The following is a 7,166-nucleotide window of genomic DNA, read 5'->3' on the forward strand; positions in this document are numbered from 1 at the left end:
AACTCTGTTATAAAAGCTTGAACCTAACTCAGTACTAAAGGTGGCCATTCAGAGAACTGTTTAGAATGTTGTATTAATGAAAGTGAGGTGCCATGAACATGTACTCATATCAGACAGAGGTGGACATGATCAGAACAAGCTTGTTCACAAAGCCGTTCCCTCTCCTTGGCCATGAGTCACAAAAATCTCATGTCTGGATATTAAATGAAATGCTTCCTTGAATCAAAGTTGAAACGTGTGTGTGTGTGTGTTTGTGTATTTAATGTGTAAAGAAAGAATGAAATCAAGACATGAAACTCTTTCATTGACTCAAGTTTAGGGCCAAATTTTAAGAACGCAGCTGTCCGGATGTGAGACACTAATGAGAACATAAGGAAGTCCTGGATGGAACAGGGCTGGTTGGCCCAATGGCCTGTCTCCTTCAAGTTTATTGCAACACACCTCTTCGTGTTGTCAGCATATCTTCTAACCCCTTTTGCCTACATAAACATGTCTAGCTGTCTCTTAAACTCATTTTTTCTTTATGTTTCACTTGGTGGACTTATTTGGTAATTTGCAGTATTTTCCATATGCTGGAGGATCCTTGGATGAAGTAGTCCTGCATTATCATGACTTCTTAATGAATTACATGAAATATTCAATAGTAAAATATTTTCAGCAGAGAGCACTGGAAATTTGGAAGAAATCAACTGAGAAAGCAAACTTTACAATGCATTTAAAAAGAAACAACTGTTCTTTTGCTAATCTTCATTTTAATCTTTTTTAAAGATGTGAAGATGAAAGTGGAGAGTGATTAAGGTGGGCAAATAGAAACACTTTCTTTTGCCGTATTAGTCTCATTAACAGATTTCTTAGCAAGAACGAAATGCTAAGCTCAAATGATGTAATAAAGAAAAGGGTCTGATGTTTTATTTTGGTTGAGTTAAAGTCATCTTCCAGATAATATTTTTATTTTCTTAATTATATCAATATTTCAGGCATAAATTTCACTTGAACTATTCAAAACATTGAATCAGTACTCTGAATCAGTGTAGAAATGATTTTACATTAAAACTTTTTTCCAAACCTTTCCAAATGCCTAAGGACCAATGAATTTGGGGCAAGTTTTTTTGGTTGACTGTGTGACCTTCTGATTGGAAAATCCCTTTGAAAACGTCCTTTAAGATTTGATTGAAGGGAAAAGAAGTGGTAATAAATAGAGGGTGCTGAGGAGAATTAATGATTAATTAGTATATAGTATATAGTTTGGCTAAACATTTTAAATTTTAATTTTTGGATGCCACTATTTTAAAATTATTTCAACATATGTGTGTTGATTTGATGTGTGTGTAGAGATTATACATCAATTTTAATCTTTGGTTGGTAAACACATAAGGTAACCATCTTGCCCCCCTGATATTTTCTGGTTTTAGTCTTAAAATTCCCACTTCCCATGAAATCTCTCAGCACCGGGCAAACAGGCACTTCACAAATATATATAAAGAAATAAAAATAATTTGCTTCCAAGGTTTGTGTTGCTTTTTGCTCTGCATACTCTTCAGACTCTGGGAACTCAGAAAGCAAAGCGCTAAGCTGGCATTAAGGCTTTTGCTCTCTTGTTAAAAACAGGCTACACTCAGATGCTGACATCTTGGTGACGATGGTGAAAGATGATCCATATGATTGTTTCTTTTAAATTGTTTCCAAGCTTGGAATGCACAATGGCTTATTAAAATAAAAGAGCTGAAAAATATTTAAAAATCAAACCTATTTTCTTCCAAACTTTTCTCTTCCAAGTTCCTTGCTCTCCAGACAATCTGTAAGATAACATCCTGCAACTAACATGTTGAGTGATCTCCAGAATCTCTGAAGCCTACGCCATGTCCTGTTGTCCAGATTGAGGTAGGAAAAAATGATCTGTGTTATTTTAATCTTGAGTGCCTCACAATTAGAGGAATTATGTAATATTGGTATTTTGTGTAAGTGTGTCACTGATTTTAAATTTGTGGACAGTGACTTTTGAACTTAAGGTGGTCTCAATATAAGAACATGTCTGAGTCTGTGTCTTAATGGTTTTTTATCGTCAGCAAAGCCATTTACAGGATCCCCCTTCCTAACAAGCGCTCTGCCAAGCATTGTATAAAATAGCATTCTTCATGGTTAGATGATCCCATGGAAAGTGACCAAAAGATTTTAAACACCCGCTACTCATTCAGAATTTCTCTCTCTTTCACGTGTGCGCTGTGTGCCTGTGGTAGCAGCTGGCTGTATGCGCCTGCGTGCGTGTGTGTGCATGTGTAAACACACAGCATTTAGCTACAGAATATGTCACAGATTTCTTTCCTGGTCACCATGCTGCATGACTGATCCATTTCATATGATGTGTTTAGTATGGTTCATTGCCCACTGGTCTTATTATTTAACAATTTGCCTTAAATTGAATTTTCTATTTACAGGTGTAAATGGAAATTTTGGCTTCTGAGAATTTATTATTTACTGGCTAGCATGTCCTTGGTTGAATTAGCTCTGCCAATATTGGATTCTGTATACCTGGAATAAAGTTTGGGATGTTTAATTAGAATATCGTCATAACAGGAACTTATTTTTATGGCTAAGCTTGAGCTACTGAGGCCAGCTCAGTATCATTAGTCTAGGAGACATTTACCATAATCTTCTACAGACTTTTTTTTTTTTTAAGAAATGTGTATTTCTTGATGGATCGGCGGAAGTTAAATTAGCAGTAATGTGTATAAATTACTCAAAAGTTCAAAAAGCTTGAAACCTTTATCACCAGCTGTAACATTTTGTTGATAACTGGAAATTTCTTACTCTGAACTCTTTTGGCTTCCCACAGGCTCGGGGCATGAACACTTATTGACTGCAGACTGTTTCCCAGGCTCTGACTGTATGCTTTATCTTTCTCCATTACACCCTCAAAGTATCTTGTGAGGGGTGCAGAGTGTTTATTCCCATTTTACAGGAAATGGATGCTTAAGAGAGATCACAGACTTACCTCTACACATACCAGGTGAGTGATGGAATCTCTCTGAAGCCTACTCCCCAGGCCACTACTCTATTCTGGGTCGACTCTTCTTAACCGTGTAGTGTTATTCTCCTGCCACCTCCCCATGTGGCAGCTCCCTATAGCATCTCAGTGCCTCAGAACATGCAAGCATGCCAGCACTGTTCACCGCCCTGGGCTTTGGATGTATTGTTCCATTCTTACTTTCTCTGCCAGGCATGCTCTTAATTTGCCTATGGTTTGTTTTTTTTTTTGCAATCAGTTCCAGCATTGGAACGCTAACACTCTTCATACTGGATCTGGCAGAGTCTGTCCAAATTTCTAGGACAGTGCATGTGTGTTTTAACATTTTAATTTTTAGCCTGTCTCTTTATTATTGAGAGATAATTCACGTATCATTTAACTGACCCTCTTAAAGGTCACAATTCAATGGCTTTTAGTATATCCACAGAGATGTGCATCCATTCACAGTCAACTATGCAGTATTTTCATCACCACAAAGAGAACTCTTGTACCCTTTACCTGCTATCCCTTTCCACTCCTGCTCCTCATCTCCTTCAGCCCTAATCAGTTTTCCGTCTCCTTGGATTTGCCTATTCTGGACATTTTGTACAAATGAACTCACATCATATATGATCTTTGTCACTGGCTTTTTTCATACAACAAAGTTTTCATAGTTCACCCATATTGTAGAATATATGCATCAATACTTCATTCCTTACTATAGCAGAATATTGTTCCATTGTATGGATGGACCACCGTTGACTTATTCATTCATCTATTGATGGCCACTTGGGTAGTTTCCACCTTCTGGTGACTGTGATTATTGCTGCTATGAATATTTATGTACGAATTTTTGTTTGAAGACCGATTTTCAGCTCTTTGGGGGATATACCTAGGAGTGACATGCTGCTGCTGCTAAGTCGCTTCAGTCGTGTCCGACTCTGTGCGACCCCATAGACAGCAGCCCACCAGGCTCCACCGTCCCTGGGATTCTCCAGGCAAGAACACTGGAGTGGGTTGCCATTGCCGTCTCCGAGGAGTGACATGGCTGGGTGTCAATTCTATGTCTCACTTTGTGAGGAACCATCAAGCTATTTTCCACAGCAGCTGTATTATTTTACATTCCCATAAGCAATGCATAATGGTAGCAGTTTCTCCATATCCTTACCAACCACTTGTTGTTTTCTGTTGGTGGTGGTGTTTAGTAGTAGCCATTCTAGTGGCTAAGTGACCTAATTTTTAGTATCCTTTTAAGACTTTTAAAGAAAGCTTTATGCTTTTCTCTTTCGTGCTCCTAAGCACTGGTTTACACCTCAAATTATGTGCCAGCACATCCTATAATCTCTTTCTCTGCCCTCTTACCTTCTTCTTGCAAACAGGATGGGCAATCTTATTTCTTTTGTATTCCGAGGGTTCAGTTATGCTTGTGAATGAATGAATAAAGGAGTGAAGGGAGTTGTGGGGACAAGAAGTGCTGGGAACTAACATTTATTTATGATTACTGTCATTATGCCAGGCATGGAGTAGTGCTAACCTGTATTATCGCTTTTAATTTTATAAGACTAATAAGAATTTTATGTTCTTCATTTTACAGAAGGAAAAATGAAACCAGAGGAACTATCTTGTCATTCAGCCATCAAACATAGAGCCTGGCTTCGAATTCAGCTCTCACTCCGAAACTTGTGTGTTGATTTCAAGACAACACGTCACAATAGTAAAAAAGTAAGAGCCATTTTCACACTTATTACTACCCCTGTGGCTGCCTCCACTCATTGATGCCCCCTGTGCCATACACCACGATGGCTATTTTTGAGGTGCTATCTAATTTAGTCATTGTTAAGAATCTAGTGAGTCAAACATTATTATTGTTTCAGACAAATAATCACTGAAAAGTTAAGTAATTTGTCTAAGAACCAACAGCTAACAAGTGATGGCCTCAAAGCCAGGTCTAAGTGGAAAGTGTTTGTACTTCTATCAGGGTAGGGAAAATGCATTGGAGATGTGAAAGTTTACCTGGTTTTCTGATAGAATGAGAAGTCTATGAGGTAACTGGGCAACCAGAATTCCCAACGATTTTTTCCAAGTAATTTTGGTTTGCTTAATTGCCTCCGATCATGATTTTGGTGGTACGATATTTGGCTAAATCTATGTAAACTGAGAAAAGCACTCTGTGACCCTAAAAAGAATCTTCTGTTCACTGACTTATTGTGTTTTAAATCATCTCACCTATAATATATGTAAAGTATAGTACATCTGATTGACAATTTTTAGACAGTAATGAATTGGCTACTCCGGCTTCTAACAACTTGGTTATCCATGCATCTATCCAATATTTATGCCACATAGTTGTTTTCTCTTTTACTGTATAAATTCTATCTTAAAGCTATATGAAATACTGGTAAGAATTCATGGTAAAGATAAACAAGAAACTTTATGAAAAGTATAGAAGATTTTAAACAAATACACTCTGATTTTATCCTGATTTATATACTCTGATTTTAGAATATCTTTCCAGGGTTTATAGGAAGCTATTAAATACTGGAAATCCTCTTCATTGTCATGTTTTGGGGGCAGGTATAAGAAGATACATCAGGTGACTTTAAACTTCAAATAATTTTGGTCAATGTATTTTCTCATTCTTAATATCCTGTTTTGGTGTTTCACCCATGTTTTGTGTGTCATGCTCCTCATTGCTCTTCCTGTCTTTTTCAAGATCTTTTTTTTCTAGTTCAATAGAGGACTATGTTACCATTTGGCATATGTCTCCCTTGTCAGTGACATCTTGAAAATTAAAAAAAATAATACCTCCCTTGCCTGCATCCACTCAGGTTGGCTGCCTGTAACTGCCCCATGCTTCAAAATATGTCACCTTATTAAATTCTGCAAATTGTTCTGAACATTGTCTCTATAAATGTTTTGGAAGGGCTTTACTGTCAGGTCAGCTTTCTAAGGGCTAGAAATATGTCAAACCTGGCAGCCTTACCTTTATTTAAGAGCCAAAATACAAATAAGTAGATTACAAAGCAATCAATCAATACAGCATTGCAGGATGTTACGGTTGGCATTGACCTCGAAGTTCGGCACCCTCATTTTACAGATGAGTAAGCTCATCCGTAAACTCTGTAGGAGATGGGGTTTTGCCTTGACTCCGTTACAGCTGGCTGGGTCACCTTGGACACGCTGCTGTGCCTCAGTTTACCCATGTGAATGAGAGATGCTTTCGCTTTCTTAGATAATTCCCAGGCATTTAATCACTTCAAGTCTCTAGGTGCCATGACAAAGGTGATACATTTGATACATTTCTAGTCAGAAACTTCTTAGCTTCTGACTTCACACAAAACATTTCCCTTATATTTTATGGGATCTTCTTATATATTCTGTAAGAGTTGGGCACACTCTCAATTCATAGTTATTGGCAGAAGCATAAGTTTTATTCACTGTTGAAAGAGTAAAGAAACGAAGATCTTTTTCCCATTCAGAGTGTTTCTTCACTTTTTTCCCTGCCTGGTTTGTTGTTGTACGGTTGCTTGGGGATATTAGGTTACTGACCTTTGTTTTTCTTTCTACGAGAAGCTTTCACTAAACTATTTGGAGGGGCGGGGGTGGTCATGTTAGAAACAATGACTCTCACATGCAAGTAATTAAATAGATGTAAGGCAAGAAAAAGTGGCACCAAATTGAACTGATTAATTTTCCTTTCTGAAAACTTGTGGAGCCTAATCTGAAGGTTTTCTGCCAGAGAGCACAGGTTTTCTGAGAATATTTTCTCCCTTTGGTTACGTGGTGACATGGGTGACTTTAGTAGTCTTGCAAGGCCCGGGCAGACAAATTTGGGAAGCTTGGCAAACAATCTAATCCGATATTATGCACGCTTTTCTACTCAACTGTAAAAATCTATTTCCTTCACATATCACCTGCTATTCTTACAGCAAGTCTTTGGAATAGAGATCCTAAATGTGTCAAAAATATATAATGTGTTTGTGATCGAAATAAATAGAGACTGGGGTGATTTAACAAACTCGCTTTCACATGTGCTGGCCAGCACATGCCGAATTCTCAAGTAGGTTATGTTAGCTTTCCCACTTTCAATGCCTTTATGGATGTGGTGTTTATATATCCTAGATTTTCCAGGGCAACCCTGGGTTGTAAATATTCTGTCCTG

General features: G+C 37.7%; 1 long non-coding RNA gene across 1 annotated transcript; it reads left to right on the plus strand.

The window, feature by feature from the left end:
• The first annotated feature begins 1,758 nt into the window (after positions 1-1,758).
• Positions 1,759-4,726, plus strand: LOC129538200 (uncharacterized). The gene is made up of 3 exons (XR_008682181.2): positions 1,759-1,881; positions 2,834-3,007; positions 4,599-4,726. It is a non-coding gene; the product is annotated as an uncharacterized LOC129538200 (long non-coding RNA).
• The last annotated feature ends 2,440 nt before the right edge of the window (positions 4,727-7,166 follow it).

The sequence above is a fragment of the Moschus berezovskii genome, chromosome 2 (genome assembly GCF_049115385.1).
Source record: "Moschus berezovskii isolate FMDL1 chromosome 2, NW_MosBer_1.0, whole genome shotgun sequence".
Classification (NCBI taxonomy): domain Eukaryota; kingdom Metazoa; phylum Chordata; class Mammalia; order Artiodactyla; family Moschidae; genus Moschus; species Moschus berezovskii.